Here is an 18,560-nt window from a genome sequence, read left to right on the forward strand (position 1 = left end):
TTTATGTTCTCTTTCACAATACCCAAGTCAAGACAATACGTATAATAGCAGAGAACATTGGCTACTATAGCTCCTGCCTGTAGACCTTAGCGAGTTCTTGGGTGTTTCTGTAATCAATTGAGATGGTATTGTATGACCATGCTAAGGACCTCTTCACTCACGCCCACCTACTGTCATCCCCCTGCAGTCAGCTACCTGACCCATTAGCGATGGGTTAAATTCGTTACTGACCCATTAGTGTGCGGCTCATTGCCTTATGTAGGCTGAAGAGTGGGAAATGGTTGAGACGCTCGAACAGCCAGATACCTATCGCCTTTCCACAGTTAAAGCGCCATGGAGTCAAGGCAACAGCAATAGGTGACGCAGTGTCTATACACACACTGCACTGAAGAAATACACTCACGACTCAGTTCTGGTACTTGTAGTACTGGGACTGGTGTAATCTTATATGACTTTTCTCACAGACAGAAGAGGTGTTAATCCCATTATGTACTCCATGTCAGGAGGGTGAATGACACATAGTGACCAATATGGGAAGCTGAAACCAAGTTTGCATTCAAAAGAGTACTCCAGCACGAGGAAACCTTCAGCAACTTTTGTAGCAACAGTTTCAACAACAACAAAAAAGTCATGTAAGTGCTTTGAACGTGTTACCACGGTCAGAGGACATCAATTCCATAGTTTACAAAGGTGTTGTGAAAAGGTTAATGATTAGTTAGGGTAGAACACAGCATGAGTTTCAGGTGCAAACTATGGCAGAAAGATATACTGTAAATAAGAACTGAATAAGTGAATCAAAGTAATTCACTAAAGCAATTGCTGTCTGATAACCACAAATCAATGAAGGGTAGTAGTTCATTGAAAATGTCACCCATTTTTAATTAGATTCTTTTGATGTCTTGATGTATGATATGGTACAGCAACACTGAGCAACACTAAATGCCATTTCCCTTTTAATTCATCAGATTGACTTGTCAACCCAATCATAGACTGAATATCGTGCGAGCATGAATTTACAAAAAGTGGTCCACGTTTGATACCTTGCAACAGACTTTGCAGGATGGGTACTTAACCCCTAAATGGGTGTGATGTACAGAAGTCTGGAGGACTGAGTAATTGGATGCCTGGGCCCCTCCAGAGGTTCGGGTCTAACCTCTTCCTGATGAGTTCTCTCTTCTTCTCCTGCAGCGTCTGGCGGAATACATCCCCTCTTAAACAGAGAGCACATCCTTTAATAATGCCACCATAACCTAATTTCCCTCCTAGTGTTTTTCTCCCCTCACCTCTACAAATAGAAGTTACGTCAAGACCAGTGAGTGTCTCGACCCACTTTCTATATTTACTTTGTAACATGTACTCAACTGACATCATCGCAAATCGTTGGCCATCATTGGCTATGAATGGCTTCTATCTGCCCCAAGGTCAGTGCTTGATTCTCCCTTGAAGATCTGGAAGGATTAGATAGGAGTGTCAATTCGAATCTGGTATTAGGATATAAACAAACCATGCAACTTAGTTTTGCAATGATTATTTAATTCATCTTTAAGTAAATAGAATGTTAGTACAAATGGAAAATATGATGTTCGTATATACGGTCTCTCTGTAACACCACGCAGGGCAGACAGAGAACTGAAATGTCATCACAAGTTCTTCTTTAAATACTTCTTGACAGACGTAGTTCCCACTCCTTGATGGGCCTGTCAGAGTAGAGACTGGGTGTGGTTTAGACTTACTCCAGCCTATCGTTGGCGTGCAGGTTGGTCCCAACCTCGTGACGCATCACATGTTGCCTGGCGTTGGATCTTATCTTCTTAGCGTATACTCAAGAGTCAGCAACCACTCAATTTCCAGTGATTTACTTATACTGTTGTTTCTCCACTCTACCTGTTCCTCACATGCTCCCCTTGTGATGGGTTTCACAACCTCCTATCACTAAGTCAGCTGCCTACACCTTGTTACCCAATGCACAGTTCTCTAAAACCCCTACATTGCACCCATTATCTTGTTATTGCTGTTGTTCAGCAAAAAGCTCTTGCAAAACCCTGTTTTAAAGCATCATCATTCTGTCCACATGACCCACCATCACATGAGCCACTTACTCTAACATATAGCAGTATTCAATTATCTATAGTTTATATACTTAATATTGTGGCATAGCTTCTCTGTTATTTTATATAGGTTATGCTAACAAATAGTTGGTTAAACCCTAACAGGAGTTAGATCAGTTGAAATACACTGAGTGTAGAAAACATTAAGAACACCTTCCTAATCTCGAGTTGCACCCCCTTTTGCCCTCAGAACAGCCTCAATGCATCGGGGCATGGACTCTACAAGGTGTTGAAAGTGTTCCACAGGGATGCTGCCCCATGTTGACTCCAATGCTTCCCACAGTTGTGTCAAGTTGGCTGGTAATGTCAGTGGATCTCTCTCTCAAATATCTTGTTTCATCTCATCCCACAGATGCTCAATTGGAATAAGATCTGGTGACTGGGCAGGCCACTGCAGTAAGCTGAATTCACGGTCATGTTCGTGGAACCATTCCTGGACAATCCTAGCCTTGTGGCATGGGGCATTATCCTCCTGAAAAAAATCAGTTAGCAGATGGATACACTGCTGCCATGAAGGGATGCACCTGATTGGCAATGATAGTCAGATATCCTATGGCATTCAAATGTTGGTCCACTTTTACCGAGGGGCCCAATGTGTGCCATGAAAACACACCCCACACCATCACACCACCAGCCTGCAATGTTGACACGTGGCATGATGGATATATAGTCCCATCAGCGTGAAACAGCCGGAACCGGGATTCATCAGACCAGGCAATGTTTTTCCAATTCTCCAGTGTCAATGGTTTTCGTTCCGTAGCCCACTGCAACCGCCGTTTCTTGTTTTTTTTCTGAAAGAAGTGGAATATCGGCTGCCATACCCCATCCGTGTCAAGGTATGACGAGTTATGAATTATTTTATGGGTCTTTGGGCACTAATGTTATACTGGACTGTCAGTTGAATAACTGTAGCCTCTCTGTTGCTCTGCACAATTTGTGTCAGCTTCCTTTGTCCTCTTTCATCAATGACCTGTTTTTGACCACTGGCCTGCCATTGGCTGGATATCTTTTGGGTGCTGGACCATTCTTGATACACACAGGAAACTGTTGAATGTGAAAAACGCAGCAGCATTGCCGTTCTTGACACATTTAAATTGGTGGGTCTGGCATGCTAGCACGCTTTTGGTAGGTTTACACAAATTCACTGAAAACCCAAACTAACACACAGTTATATTAACAGTATTGCACTTTTCATGTAGCCTGCTTTTGGCCAGCTAATAGACCAAGCAACATTATTGACTAAACATTCAAATCCTGTTGCTGAAGGATACTTTTTCTATGACAATATAGTTCAAATTAAGATCCTACATATGTAGATTTACTACCATCAATATGTTGCTTCCCTATGCTCATTAGTGGTTTTATAGCCCACGTTTAAATGTACATTAAAAACATAGACTGTCTAGAACTCACCTTTTTATTTATGTAACCTTTATTTAACTAGGCAAGTCAGTTAAGAACAAATTCTTATTTACAATGACGGCCTAAGAACAGTGATAGAGATTTGTTGAAACCTTGTTCAGGGGCAGAACGACAGATTTTTACCTTGTCAGCTCGGGGATTCAATCCACCAACCTTTTGGTTACTGGCCCAGTGCTCTAATCACTAGGCTACCTGCCACCCCTTCACGTCACAAATTAAGCCTTGGATCACACGTGCTTATTGGAGTATGTCACATAGCTACTTTTAAGTCATATACTTTCCAGACACCTAGTGATGCTTGGTACCAGCAAACGAAAGGGACTTCTCTTTGTTAGAATAAAATACTTATTTTGATCAGGTTTTCTTTTTGTGACTCGTACCAGACAATTTCTTTCCTTACTTCGGCAGAGGCCCTTGGCTTTGATATCACTTTAAATTAGATCATGGTTTCTGTGCGGATCATTTGACAAAATTACATTTCCACATTTTCTTAAGAGGGCTTCCGAAGCTCTTGAGAGAATCCTCTGACAAAATAATCTGAAGGGAGGTTTCAACAAATGTGTGCAATCGAATGACCAAAAACAATGACAGTCCGAGGGGTTTACTTTTGTCCTACTTGTTTCTGGGAGAGGAAATCACATCTCATATTCAATCTTTGCACACATAACTTCTTATTGTCACACAGAAAGCTTCACCAATAGCAGCAGCTGTGTCTCATGGAGAAAACGTTTGAGATATGTTCCAGGAAATGATACTATATGGTCAGTGCTTTATTTGTTTCTTCCTGTCAATATCCGTTTGGCTGGTATGGCATGTCGGCTTCCCACAGAGAAGGTGTGTAAACACAGCACAGGAAAATAACTGAGGACTGGAAGGTTCTCTTGTATGGGAAACTTTCGACAGCAGGCCGATTTAATTTACACCCCATGCTCCAATAGTTTGTTGAGTCCACAACACAATGAATGTTTTTCTCCCCCTCTTTCCTCTCTCTCTCTCTCTCTCTCTCTGTCTATAATAGGTCTTATTAGTTGTGCACCACCTCGCCTGCACCGGGTTCTACCAGTTCTACAATGTGTTTTTCATGTGAAGTCTTGCATAAATTATAATTAATTCAAAAAATGTCTCTGCTGAATCAATCTTCAGATGGCATAAACCAATAGGGAAAAATACCTTTGGAGAAAAGCAATGACTCTTTTTTTGGTAGACTGTGACATCGTCGCTGCACTGTGTTCAATTATTGTGCCCACGTTGCATGGCTAATGAATCATGGGTTGGCAAGGCAAAAAGACTCAGCCTTCACAGGAAAAAAGGCAGAAAGAGAGGGGGAAGTGGCACCGCCTGCCAGAAGTCTGTGCCTGTACAGCACTCGGTGGCTCTGTAAAAACTCTAGACGTCTGACTTGAGGTGAAGTGAGTGAGGAGTGAGTGGTCAGTAATTAACATGCTGGTGTAATTAACTGTTCAGACTGATGGAGGTGTTTACATGTTGGTGTAATTAACTGTTCAGACTGATGGAGGTGTTTACATGTTGGTGTAATTAACTGTTCAGACTGATGGAGGTGTTTACATGTTGGTGTAATTAACTGTTCAGACTGATGGAGGTGTTTACATGTTGGTGTAATTAACTGTTCAGACTGATGGAGGTGTTTACATGTTGGTGTAATTAACTGTTCAGACTGATGGAGGTGTTTACATGTTGGTGTAATTAACTGTTCAGACTGATGGAGGCGTTTACATGTTGGTGCTGTTCAGACTGATGGAGGTGTTTACATGTTGGTGTAATGAACTGTTCAGACTGATGGAGGTGTTTACATGTTGGTGTAATTAACTGTTCAGACTGATGGAGGTGTTTACATGTTGGTGTAATTAACTGTTCAGACTGATGGAGGTGTTTACATGTTGGTGTAATTAACTGTTCAGACTGATGGAGGCGTTTACATGTTGGTGTAATTAACTGTTCAGACTGATGGAGGTGTTTACATGTTGGTGTAATTAACTGTTCAGACTGATGGAGGTGTTTACATGTTGGTGTAATTAACTGTTCAGACTGATGGAGGTGTTTACATGCTGGTGTAATTAACTGTTCAGACTGATGGAGGTGTTTACATGTTGGTGTAATTAACTGTTCAGACTGATGGAGGTGTTTACATGCTGGTGTAATTAACTGTTCAGACTGATGGAGGTGTTTACATGTTGGTGTAATTAACTGTTCAGACTGATGGAGGCGTTTACATGTTGGTGTAATTAACTGTTCAGACTGATGGAGGTGTTTACATGCTGGTGCTGTTCAGACTGATGGAGGTGTTTACATGCTGGTGCTGTTCAGACTGATGGAGGTGTTTACATGTTGGTGTAATGAACTGTTCAGACTGATGGAGGTGTTTACATGTTGGTGCTTCGCCACGAGTTGTGAAAGCCCCAAAGGCACTTTGTAAATTCCTCATCAAAGGAGATTTCTGTTGTTTGTGTATGTTGCGCAGCACCCGGTCAGTAGGCCCACTGTGTTTGAACCCTTCACCTCACCCAGTCAGTAGGCCCACTGTGTTTGAAACCTTCACCTCACCCAGTCAGTAGGCCCACTGTGTTTGAAACCTTCACCTCACCCAGTCAGTAGGCCCACTGTGTTTGAACCCTTCACCTCACCCAGTCAGTAGGCCCACTGTGTTTGAAACCTTCACCTCACCCAGTCAGTAGGCCCACTGTGTTTGAACCCTTCACCTCACCCAGTCAGTAGGCCCACTGTGTTTGAACCCTTCACCTCACCCAGTCAGTAGGCCCACTGTGTTTGAAACCTTCACCTCACCCAGTCAGTAGGCCCACTGTGTTTGAAACCTTCACCTCACCCAGTCAGTAGGCCCACTGTGTTTGAACCCTTCTTATCTCCTGAATTAGGTCAACACAGCATCCAGTTGGGCTTCCAATCCCACAATGCAAACCTTTTGAGATTTTGGTAGCAGCCCAATACCTTGTCCAGTGTACGTAAGCGCTCTTTTCTATTTCAGTTGGACATAAATCCCACACGTGAGCATAAGAACTGGGCTAAGACTCTTCTCCATGGTCAAATCCGATTGGGAGAGGATTTTGGTTCCAGGCATAGCAATGCGTGTAAGAGAGAGAAAGTGAGGCAGAGGGAGTGTGATAGAGTGAGAGAGAGCAACACAGAAAAGCAAAGAATAAGAAAAAAAAACCTTGGTTTGTTCCTTCAGCCTCGGATAGTTTTTTGTCCTTGTTGCCTGGTAACCACAATCCCTTTTGAAAGGCATTCTTTCCTGCCCAAAACATCACTAAAGACACACTTTCATTTGTCTAGCAAACATGCAATCTATTGACAATAGGACAAAACATTCATTTGCAGAAACAAAACATAAAGTGAGACAATGTTGCTAGGGGGTGTGTGTAATGCCAGATTTCAAGGCTAAACTCAGAAATTGGCCGAGTGCATAATACACATTATACAACGGGTGGGTCTAATTCTAGATGCTGATTGGTTAAAACCAAGTTCCAGCCAGTGTCTATTCCACAAATTACCAACAGCTAAAACTATGACACTGAAATGCCTATTCATTATTCCATCTGTCTGTGCCATCCACTGTCTCATCAGCCCAGCCAGGCAATTTATAAACTTGATCTCCACTGTTAAAAGCATCTAGACATTATCTCTAATTTGCATTTGGTTTTCAACAGCGGAGATTTGTCTCTCTCTGACATTTGGAACATTGTTTCAGTATTGAAATTTCATCTCCAGCTGTCCCATAGTAATGAACGTGTCAGGAGTTGGGACAAGACAGACAGGCAGGCAGCTTTTCTCAGCCAGTCAAAATCATGACTTTTTTTATGGATATACAGTGCCGTGAAAAAATATTTGCCCACTTTCTGATTTTCTCTATTCTTGCATATTTTTGATTCTGAATGTTATCAGATCTTCAACCAAAACCTAAAATTAGATAAAGGGAACCTGAGTAAACAAATAACAACAATTCCATACTTATTCATTTATTTAATAATAACAAAGTTATGTAACACCCAATGCCCCTGTGCAAAAAAGTTAAGTAATCCTTACACTCAATAACTGGTTGTGCCACCTAGCTGCTTTGTGTGATGCTTTGTGTGATGTATTGTTGCCTCTACCTTCTTGACCTTTGTGCTGTTGACTGTGCCCAATAATGTTTGTATGATGTTTTGTGCTGTTACCATGTTGTGTTGCTACCATCTTGTTGTTATGTAGTGTTGCTACCATGTTGTGTTGTCATGTGTTGCTGCCTTGCTATGTTGTTGTCTTAGGTCTCTCTTTATGTAGTGTTGTCTCTCTTGTTGTGATGTGTGTTTTGTCCTATATTTATATTGTATTTATTTATTTAAATCCCAGGCCCATGTCCCCGCAGGAGGCATTTTGCCTTTTGTAAATAAGAATTTGTTCTTAACGGACTTGCCAAGTTAAATAAAGGTTAAATAAAATATTAAAAAATGCTTCCTTTAGTTGTTGATCAGTCTCTCACATCGCTGTGGGGGAATTTTGGCCTACTCTTGCATGCAGAACTGCTTCAACTCAGCAACATTTGTGGGTTTTTAAGCATGAACTGCTCGTTTCAAGTCTTGCCTCAACATCTTAATTGGGATTAGGTCTGGACTTTGACTAGGCCATTCCAAAACTACAAAATTGTTGCTTTTTAACCAATTTCATGTAGACCTGATTGTGTGTTTACATAATTTTGTCAGATATACTTGAATGTGTAGTGTCAGCATTTGTTGCTGGCATGTAATGCCTAAGTTTGCTAACTTTGACAATTAAAAAAAATATTAAAGTAGTCCACATCACCAAAAAACTATCATGGTCCAAACACACTAAGACAGTCGTGAAGAGGGCACAACAAAGCCTATTCCCCCTCAGTAGACTGAAAAAGATTTGGCATGGGTCCTCAGATCCTCAAAAGGTTTTACAGCTGCACCATCGAGAGCATCCTGACTGGTTGCATCACTGCCTGGTATGGCAACTGCTCGGCCTCCGACCGCAAGGCACTACAGAGGGTAGTGCGTACGGCCCAGTACATCACTGGGACCAAGCTTTCTGCCATCCAGGACCTCCCTACCAGGCGGTGTCAGAGGACGTCCCTAAAAATTGTCAAAGACTCCAGCCACCCTAGTCATGGACTGTTCTCTCTGCTACCGCATGGCAAGCTCTGTACCGGTACCCCCTGTATATAGCCTCTCTATTGTTATAGCCTCTCTATTGTTATTTTACTGCTGCGGTTTAATTATTTGTTACTTTTATTTTCTATTTTTAACTTAACTTTTTTTTCCTTAAAATTTCTTAAAAGCATTGTTGGTTTAGGGCTTGTAAGTAAGCTGTTGTATTCGGCGCATGTGACATATTCAATTAGATTTGAATATCAGTTGGTTTTGTGATGAACGAGCCATCCGATTCAATGAATAATGGAGTAGAGCTTGCCTTTTTTCCCAAAATGTCATGTGTGCTCCAAAGCTTTTTACTATCATTTTTTAAATATATTTTTTTATATATAGTATAGTTTAAACGTATTTAGTTTAGTCACATGATTTCTCAATTTGCAGTATGTTTGCCAATCGGTTGTGCTGCCAGACATTATTTGCCATACCTTTTGCCTCATCCCTCTCAACCTTACAATTTTTCAATTCCTCATCAATCCATGGGGGTTTAACCGTTTTACAGTCATTTTCTTAATGGGTGCACGCTTACTAGTAACTGTAATAAGCAATTTCATAAATGTGTCAAGTACAGCATCTGGTTGCTCATTACACACCACAGACCAGCAAATATGATTTGCATAATCAACATAGTGTCACGTCCTGGCCAGTATAAGGTTAATTGTTTTGTAGTTTGGTCAGGACGTGGCAGAGGGTATTTGTTTTATGTGGTTCGGGGTGGTGTGTTTGTGTAAAGGGTGTTTGATTTAGTATTTCCGGGTTTTTGGTTGATGGTCTATGTGTTTGTATTCTATGGTTAGTCTGGTGTGTGTGTTTCTATGTTTGGTTAATTGGGGTTGGGACTCTCAGTTGAAGGCAGGTGTTGTCTATCTGCCTTTGATTGAGAGTCCCATATATTAGGGTGTGTTTGTGTGTGTGATTTGTGGGTGATTGTTCTGTGTTGAGCTTTGCTTTGTAGACTGTCAGTTTATCGTTCGTTTTTCTTGTTTGTTGTTTTTGTATTCGTGTTGATTTAATTAAATGTTCAAAATGAACAACTGCACACCTGCTGCGTATTGGTCTACCTTTTCTGATGACGATTTCGCATTATCGTCAGAAGACGAAGATACTTGTGACAGAATCACCCACCACTCAAGGACCAAGCAGCAGAAGAAGGAGCAGAGGGAATTCGAGTTGGACTGGTGGGAGAAGTGGACCTGGGAGGAAGTTCTGGACGGGGCCAGACCTTGGCACCAGGCTGAGGATTATCGCCGCCCGCAGTGGGAAATTGAGGCAGCCAAGGCAGAGAGGCGGAGGTACGAGGCCAAGTACGCGCTGAGGGAGAAGCACGAGAGGCACCCCCAATAATTTTTTTGGGGGGGGCACACGGGTAGTTTGGCTAGGCGTAAGAAGAGCCGGAAGCCAGCTACCCGTGGTTATATGGAGGAGCGTATGGGGTGGAGAGCGCTATGTTTCGCTGAGGAGCGCACTATTTCACCCATACGCACGCACAGTCCGGTGCGCGTTATTCCAGCCCCTCGCAGGTGCCGTGCTAGAGCGGGCATCCAGCCTGGTAGGAGGATGCCTGCGCAGCGCATCTGGTCGCCGGTACGCCTCCGAGGACCAGGCTACCCAACTCCCGCTCTACGCACGGCTACCATCAGGCCCCTGCACAGCCCAGTCTGCCCTGTACGAGCACCCCGCTCGTACAGGGCTACTAGTTCCATCCAGCCAAGACGGGTTGTGCAGGAGGTAAGATCGAGACCGACTGTGCGCCTCCATAGCCCTGGGTTTCCAGCTCCTGTCTCTCGTGCGGACCCGGAAGTGCGTCAACCCAGTCCGACTCGTCCTGTTCCCGCTCCCCGCACTAGCCTGGAGGTGCGTGTACATAATCTGGTAAGCCCAGTACCAGCACCACGCACCAGGCTACAAGTGCGTCAACCCAGCCACGCCAGTCAACAGTCACCAGAGCTGCCCGCCAGTCAACAGTCGTCACCAGAGCTGCCCGCCAGTCAACAGTCGTCACCAGAGCTGCCCGCCAGTCAACAGTCGTCACCAGAGCTGCCCGCCAGTCAACAGTCGTCACCAGAGCTGCCCGCCAGTCAACAGTCGTCACCAGAGCTGCCCGCCAGTCAACAGTCGTCACCAGAGCTGCCCGCCAGTCAACAGTCGTCACCAGAGCTGCCCGCCAGTCAACAGTCGTCAGAGCTGCCCGCCAGTCAACAGTCGTCAGAGCTGCCCGCCAGTCAACAGTCGTCAGAGCTGCCCGCCAGTCAACAGTCGCCAGAGAGGCCAGACTGCGCTGAACTGCCGGAGTGGCCAGACTGCGCTGAACTGCCGGAGTGGCCAGACTGCGCTGAACTGCCGGAGTGGCCAGACTGCGCTGAACTGCCGGAGTGGCCAGACTGCGCTGAACTGCCGGAGTGGCCAGACTGCGCTGAACTGCCGGAGTGGCCAGACTGCGCTGAACTGCCGGAGTGGCCAGACTGCCCTGAACTGCCGGAGTGGCCAGACTGCCCAGACTGTCCCGAGTTGCCAGACTGCCCAGACTGTCCCGAGTTGCCAGACTGCCCCGAGTTGCCAGACTGCCCCGAGTTGCCAGACTGTCCCGAGTTGCCAGACTGCCCAGACTGTCCCGAGCTGCCAGACTGCCCCGACAGCCTGGAATGGCCTGAGCCGGAGCCACCTCCAGAAATAGGTGGGTTGGGGAGGGGGGGTGTAGCACAGTGCCGTCGTTGACGGCAGCCACCCTCCCTTCCCTCCCTTTAGAAAAGGGGAATTTTTTTTGGTGTTGCTTGGGGTTATTTTTTGTTAAGGTGCTTCTGGGGTAGAATTCCTTTTAGATTTGGGGGCTGTGAAGAGACCCCTGGTAGCATGTCCTGGTCGTAACATGCACTATGGAGAGGGCCATTTGAGAGTGCATGGTCTTCAATTCATAGCCATCTTCACATTCATCTTGATGATTTGCGTTAAAATCTATTAAAATCACAGGCATAGTTTGGACCAGTAAACCGATAACGTTGATTACCAAAGGGTTGTTTAGTATTGGAGTGTAGAATAGCTTTAGATTATAGCCACCTCTTTTCATGGAACCAGAACAATGTTGAGAAAGACCAGTCCGTTATAGCCTTCTATCTGTAAAATGTAATCAAAATGACTGTCAAGAAGAATAAGGAGACAAAGAAAATGATGAGAATATCAGGAGAGGGAGGGAGGGAGGGAGGGAGAGAGAGATGAAAGGAGGGAGGAAGGGAGGGAGAGAGGGAGGGAGAGAGAGATGAAGGGAGGGAGGAAGGGAGGGAGGGAGAGAGGGAGGGAGAGAGAGAGAGATGAAGGGAGGGAGGGAGGGAGGGAGGGAGGGAGGGAGGGAGGGAGGGAGGGAGGGAGGGAGGGAGGGAGGGAGGGAGGGAGGGAGGGAGAGAGAGAGATGGAGGGAGAGAGGGAGGGAGGGAGGGAGGGAGACATGATTGTGAAATTTATCAAAAGCAACAGAGACGTAGTGTGAGTGGACGCTCGTCGTACACATCGCTGGAAGTGAAATCAAAGCCAAAGTGATTTCCCTCTGGCTTTTCTTCTGGGTTAAAAGGAAACAAATCATCTAGGTTTGTCTGTCAGCCGCTTTGAAAACAATTTGTGGAGCGACAGTTGTGGTAAAGTTGCTTCGAAACAATTTATTTTCCAGTTCAGAGAGTCACACACATTAGTCTACAACACGTCATGGAGAGAATAGGGTGAGTTGTTATTGTTAAAGCATCTCATTAAAATAACCTCAAGACTGTGTGATCATATCACCCATTTGGGAGCAGACAGGTGTCGTAGTGTTAAACCCTTATAAACATAGGGCATCAAGACCTGCAAAACAATTATTGTTATTATTATGTAGGACGGCCTACAGCCTAGACAACTTTACATTACAATAGTTAATAGGCATAATTTACCACATACACAAGCTGATTTGTCTAGGTTGATCTGTTTCTCCAACATAGCAATATGTTTAAAAAAAGTGTTGCTGTTGCCTCAGAAGATGTAAGTATACTGTGAAATAAAATAAATGTAATTTCAAAATTGTATTATCGCTACTACAAAAATAGCTATCACTCTAATGCAATATGGCACACTGATAGCAAGGGATTCTCATTCAATGTAACACAGTGCCACATTTCACACACATTTCCTATTTCTGATGGTCACAATTCAGGTCAATTTTAAATAAACATTAGTTAGAATGCCCACAAATTGGATCAACTTATGTCAAGGGGGCAATTGTGGTATAAAAGGCCAAACTTTAATTCAACTAAACTCTGTGAAGCAATAAAGGTGGCCAGTATGCATTTATTTTACATACAGTACATCAACCTGGTCTCAGAGAATTTCGTCATATTAGTTACATAAATCCGAAAAACAAATTTAGTATGAAATGTTATGTTTGGTACGGTTATGTAAGAAAGATGGTTACTTAATGCAAAAATGACTGGGGGGGGGGGGGGGGGTTTTGGTCGGGGTGGATGGGTTGTCATACAACGCGAACGTCTAGCAACCTAAAGGTTGCGAGTTCAAATCTCATCTTAGACAACTTCAGAATTTTAGCTAATTAGCTACTTTTCAACTACTTACTAATATTTAGCTACTTTGCAACTACTTAGCATGTTAGCTAACACAACCCCTAACCCTAAACTTAACCCTTTTAGCTAACCTTAACACTAACCCTAACCCCTAGCCTAGGTAATGTTAGCGAGCTAGCTAACGTTAGCCACCTAGCTACAATTCATAACATACTGTACGTTCAGCAAATTCGTAACATATCATATGAAATGGATGATGGGCTTCCACAAATTAATACATACCATATGAAAGGTAACATATCATACTAAACAGAGTGTCACGGATTTATGTAAAGAATAATTGCGTACATACCAGACAGCATTTGGTTGATGAATGCAAGTCTTCATGCAAAGAAATGCAGCTTGGGGCTTACCTTTTTCCTGACCAATATAGATATAATTTCTGCCTCAGTGTAAGGGTTAGAGCCATGCAGAAAAAACTCACACAGTATGTCAGACATTTTATGATGTCATGGCATTGTTTAAAGGAAGCGTTGTAAGCAATTAAGCATTTATACCCTGACATACAGTACCAGTCAAAAGTTTGGAAACAATTACTCATTCAAGGGTTTTTCTTTATTTTTACTATTTTCTACATTGTAGAATAATAGTGAAGACATCAAAACTATGAAGTAACACATATGGAATCTGGTCAAACAAATCATAATATATTTTATATTTGAGATTCTTCAAAGTAGCCACACTTTGCCTTGATAACAGCTTTGCACACTCTTGGTATTCTCTCAACCAGCTTCAACTGGAATGCTTTTCCAACAGTCTTGAAGGAGTTCCCACATATGCTGAGCACTTGTTGGCTGCTTTTCCTTCACTCTGCGGTCCAACTCATCCCAAACCATCTCAATTGGGTTGATGTCGGGTTATTGTGGAGGCCAGGTCATCTGCTGCAGCACTCCATCACTCTCCCTATTGGTCAAATAACCCTTACACAGCCAGGAGGTGTGTTGGGTCATTATCCTGTTGAAAAACAAATAGTCCCACTAAGCGCAGACCAGATGGGATGGCCTATCTCTGCAGAATTCTGTGGTATCAATGCTGGTTAAGTGTGTCTTGAATTCTGAATAAATCACAGACAGTGTCACCAGCAAAGTACCCCCACACCATCACACCTCCTCCTCCATGCTTCACGGTGAGAACCACACATCCAGAGATCATCCGTTCACCTACTCTGCATCTCACAAAGGCACAGCAGTTGGAACCAAAAATCTCAAATTTGGACTCATCAGACCAAAGGACAGATTTCCACTGGTCTAATGTCCATTGCTCGTGTTTCTTGGCCCAAGCAAATCTCTTTTTCTTATTGGTGTCCTTTAGTAGTGGTTTCTTTGCATCAATTCGACCATGAAGGCCTGGTTCATGCAGTCTCCTCTGAACAGTTGATGTTGAGATGTATCTGTTACTTGAACTCCGTGAAGCATTTATTTGGGCTGCAATTTCTGAGGCTGGTAACTCTAATGAACTTATCCTCTGCAGCAGAGGTAACGCTGGGTCTTCCTTTCCTGTTGCGGTCCTCATGAGAGTCAGTTTCATCATAGCAATTGATGGTTCTTGCGACTGCACTTGAAGAAACTTTCAAAGTTCTTGAAATGTTCCAGATTGACTGACCTTCATGTCTTAAAGTAATGATGGAGTGTCATTTCTCTTTGAGCTGTTCTTGCCATAACATGGATTTCGTCTTTTACCAAATAGTGTCATCTTCTGTATACCACCCCTAACTTGTCACAACACAACTGATTGGTTCAAGCACATTCAAAAGGAAAGATATTCCACAAATACACTTTTAACTTGTTTGGAATAGGGGTTCCGCTAGCGGAACGTGTCGACCATATCCGGTGAAACTGCAGAGCATGAAATTCAAAGAAAATTATTACAAATATTTTACTTTCATACATTCACAAGTGCAATACACCAAATTAAAGCCTAACTTCTTATTAATCTAGCCTCCATGTCAGATTTCAAAAAGGCTTTATGGCGAAAGCAAACCATGCTATTATCTGAGGACAGCACCCCATCAAACAAACACATGACAATAATAATTCAACCCGCCAGGCGCGACACAAAACTCAGAAATAACGATATAATTCATGCCTTACCTTTGAAGATCTTCTTCTGTTGGCACTCCAATATGTCCCATAAACATCATAAATGGTCCTTTTGTTCGATAAATTCCATCGTTATATCTCCAAAATGTCCATTTATTTGGCGCGTTTTATTCATATAGAAACCCCATTGAAAATACTGTCACCTCAACAAAAAAAACAATCCTGGATGGTTTGTCCTCAGGGTTTCGCCTGCCAAATGAGTTCTGTTATACTCACAGACATAATTTTAAGTTTTAGAAAACTTAGTGTTTTCTATCCGAATCTACCAATTAAATGCATATCCTAGCTTCTGGGCCTGAGTAGCAGGCAGTTTACCTTGGGTACACTTTTCATCCGGACGTGAAAATACCGCCCCCTATCCCAAACTTAACAAGGCATACCTGTTAATTGAAATGCATTCCATGTGACTACCTCATGAAGCTGGTTGAGAGAATGCCAAGAGTGTGAAAAGTTGTCATCAAGGCAAAGGGTGGCTACTTCGAAGAATCTCAAATATACAGTTGAAGTCGGAAGTTTACATACATATTAGCCAAATACATTTAAACTCAGTTTTTCACAATTCCTGACATTTAATCAGAGTCAAAATTCCCTGTCTTAGGTCAGTTAGGATCACCACCTTATTTTAAGAATGTGAAATGTCAGAACAATAGTAGATAGTGATTTATTTGAGCTTTTATTTCTTTCATCACATTCCCAGAAGGGTCAGAAGTTTACATACACTCAATTAGTATTTGGAAGCATTGCCTTTAAATTGTTTAACTTGGGTCAAACATTTTGGGTAGCCTTCCACAAGCTTCCCACAATAAGTTTGGTGAAATTTGTCCCATTCCTCCTTACAGAGCTGGTGTAACTGAGTGAGGTATGTAGGCCTCCTTGCTCGCACACACACCTTTTCAGTTCTGCCCACAAATTGTCTATTGGATTGAGGTCAGGGCTTTGTGATGGCCACTCCAATACCTGACTTTGTTGTCCTTAAGCCATTTTGCCCAAATTTGGAAGTATGCTTGGGGTCATTGTACATGTGGAACACCCATTTGCGACCAAGCTTTAACTTCCTGACTGATGTGTTGAGATGTTGCTTCAATATATCCACATAATTATCCATCCTCATGATGCCATCGATTTTGTGAAGTGCACCAGTCCCTCCGGCAGCAAAGCACCCCCACAACATGATGCTGCCACCCCCATGCTTCACGGTTGGGATGGTGTTCTTCAACTTGCAAGCGTCCCCCGTTTCCTCCAAACATAACGATGGTCATTATGGCCAAACAGTTCTATTTTGTTTCATCAGACCAGAGGACATTTCTCCAAAAAGTACGATCTTTGTCCCAATGTGCAGTTGCAAACCATAGTCTGGCTTATTTTATGGAGCAGTGGCTTTTTCCTTGCTGAGTGGCCTTTCAGGTTATGCCAAGATAGGACTCGTTTTACTGTGGACATAGATACTTTTGTACCCGTTTCCTCCAGCATCTTCACAAGGTCCTTTGCTGCTGTTCTGGGATTGATTTGCACTTCTCGCACCAAAGTACGTTCATTTCTAGGAGACAGAACGTGCCTCCTTCCTGAGCGGTATGACGTCTGCGTGGTCCCATGGTGTTTATACTTACATACTATTGTTTGTACAGATGGACGTGGTACCTTCAGACATTTGGAAATTGCTCCCAAGGATGAATCAGACTTGTGGAGGTCTACAATTTTTTTTCCTGAGGTCTTGGCTGATTTCTTTTGATTTTACATTTTACATTTACATTTTACATTTTACATTTTTCCCATGATGTCAAGCAAAGAGGCACTGAGTTTGAAGGTAGGTGTCACAAGCGTCGAAAGGATTAGACCAAGGCGCTGCATGTATAGTGCTCATCTTTTACTTTTAATGAAAAGCACTTCACAACAAAATAATAAACGCTCAACAGTTCCGTCAGGTACAATCACTAAACGGAAAATAAACACCCACAAAACCCAAAGAAAAACAGGCTGCCTAAGAATGGCTTCCAATCAGAGACAACGAAAGACTCCTGCCTCTGATTGGAAACCATACTCGGCCACACAAGGAAAATGAAACATAGAAACAGAAAACTAGAACAAATGCCCCTAGAAACAAACCAACCCCAAAACACACAAAACAACCCCCCTGCCACACCCTGACCATTCTACTATGGCAAATTACCCTTTTCACTGGTCAGGACGTGACAGTAGGCCTTGAAATACATCCACAGGTACACCTCTAATTGACTCAAATGATGGCTTTAGTTGCTTCTGATAGACAATTGACATGACATCATTTTCTGGAATTTTCCAAGCTGTTTAAAGGCACAGTCAACTTAGTGTATGTAAACTTCTGACCCACTGGAATTGTGATACAGTGAATTATAAGTGAAATAATCTGTCTGTAAACAATTGTTGGAAAAATTACTTGTGTCATGTACAAAGTCAATGTACTAACCGACTTGCCAAAACTATAGTTTGTTAACAAGAAATTTGTGGAGTGGTTGAAAAACGAATTTTAATGACTCCAACATAAGTGTATGTAAACTTCCAACTTCAACTGTATTTTGATTTGTTGAAAACGTTTTTGGTTACTACATGATTCCATATATGTTATTTCATAGTATTGATGTCTTTGCTATTATTCTACATTGTAAAAAAGTGTGCAAATTAATAAAAACCCTGGAATGAGTAGGTGTCCAAACTTTTAACTGTTACTGTATTTTGATGCAGAGTCAACTGTGTATAAGGAGAAACTGTTTCTACACAGTTGAGAGGGAAGATAACCTCCTCATGTTTTGTAACTCCGTTTGTAGTGTGGTGTCACTCTCTGGAAAAGGAGAGCTGTGTGTGTGTGTGTGTGTGTGTGTGTGTGTGTGTGCCTCCGTGAGTGTGTGTGTGTTATGACAGTCAAGGTCCGTCATTTCTTGACAAATGGAGTTGTTTACATCGTACAGTAGCACAGGAGACAGACATTGTGAAGACATGATATGATCAAGACAGATGGCCTTCATTCCCATGTACTTCCTAACAGAATCTGTACCAGCTGTCAGAATGATGTGGGCGAGGTTGATTTTACATGCTGGGATAGGGATCAATTACATCTCTATCTATTCAAGAACAAGTCATTCAGCAGCTACGAGACCGGGCGTCATTATTTACAAT

The 18,560-nt window shown here is 42.9% G+C and overlaps 1 long non-coding RNA gene across 1 annotated transcript in view; it reads left to right on the forward strand.

The window, feature by feature from the left end:
- The first annotated feature begins 2,396 nt into the window (after nt 1-2,396).
- The window catches only part of LOC145879502 (uncharacterized), a 59,060-nt gene continuing 42,896 nt past the window's right edge, over nt 2,397-18,560 (forward strand). Inside the window, exon 1 of the long non-coding RNA XR_014392296.1 lies at nt 2,397-2,944. This is a non-coding gene — a long non-coding RNA (uncharacterized LOC145879502). The remainder of the gene's footprint in view (nt 2,945-18,560) is intronic.

This window comes from Salmo salar, chromosome 05, assembly GCF_965601325.2.
Source record: "Salmo salar chromosome 05, fSalSal1, whole genome shotgun sequence".
In the NCBI taxonomy this organism is placed as follows: Eukaryota; Metazoa; Chordata; class Actinopteri; order Salmoniformes; family Salmonidae; genus Salmo; species Salmo salar.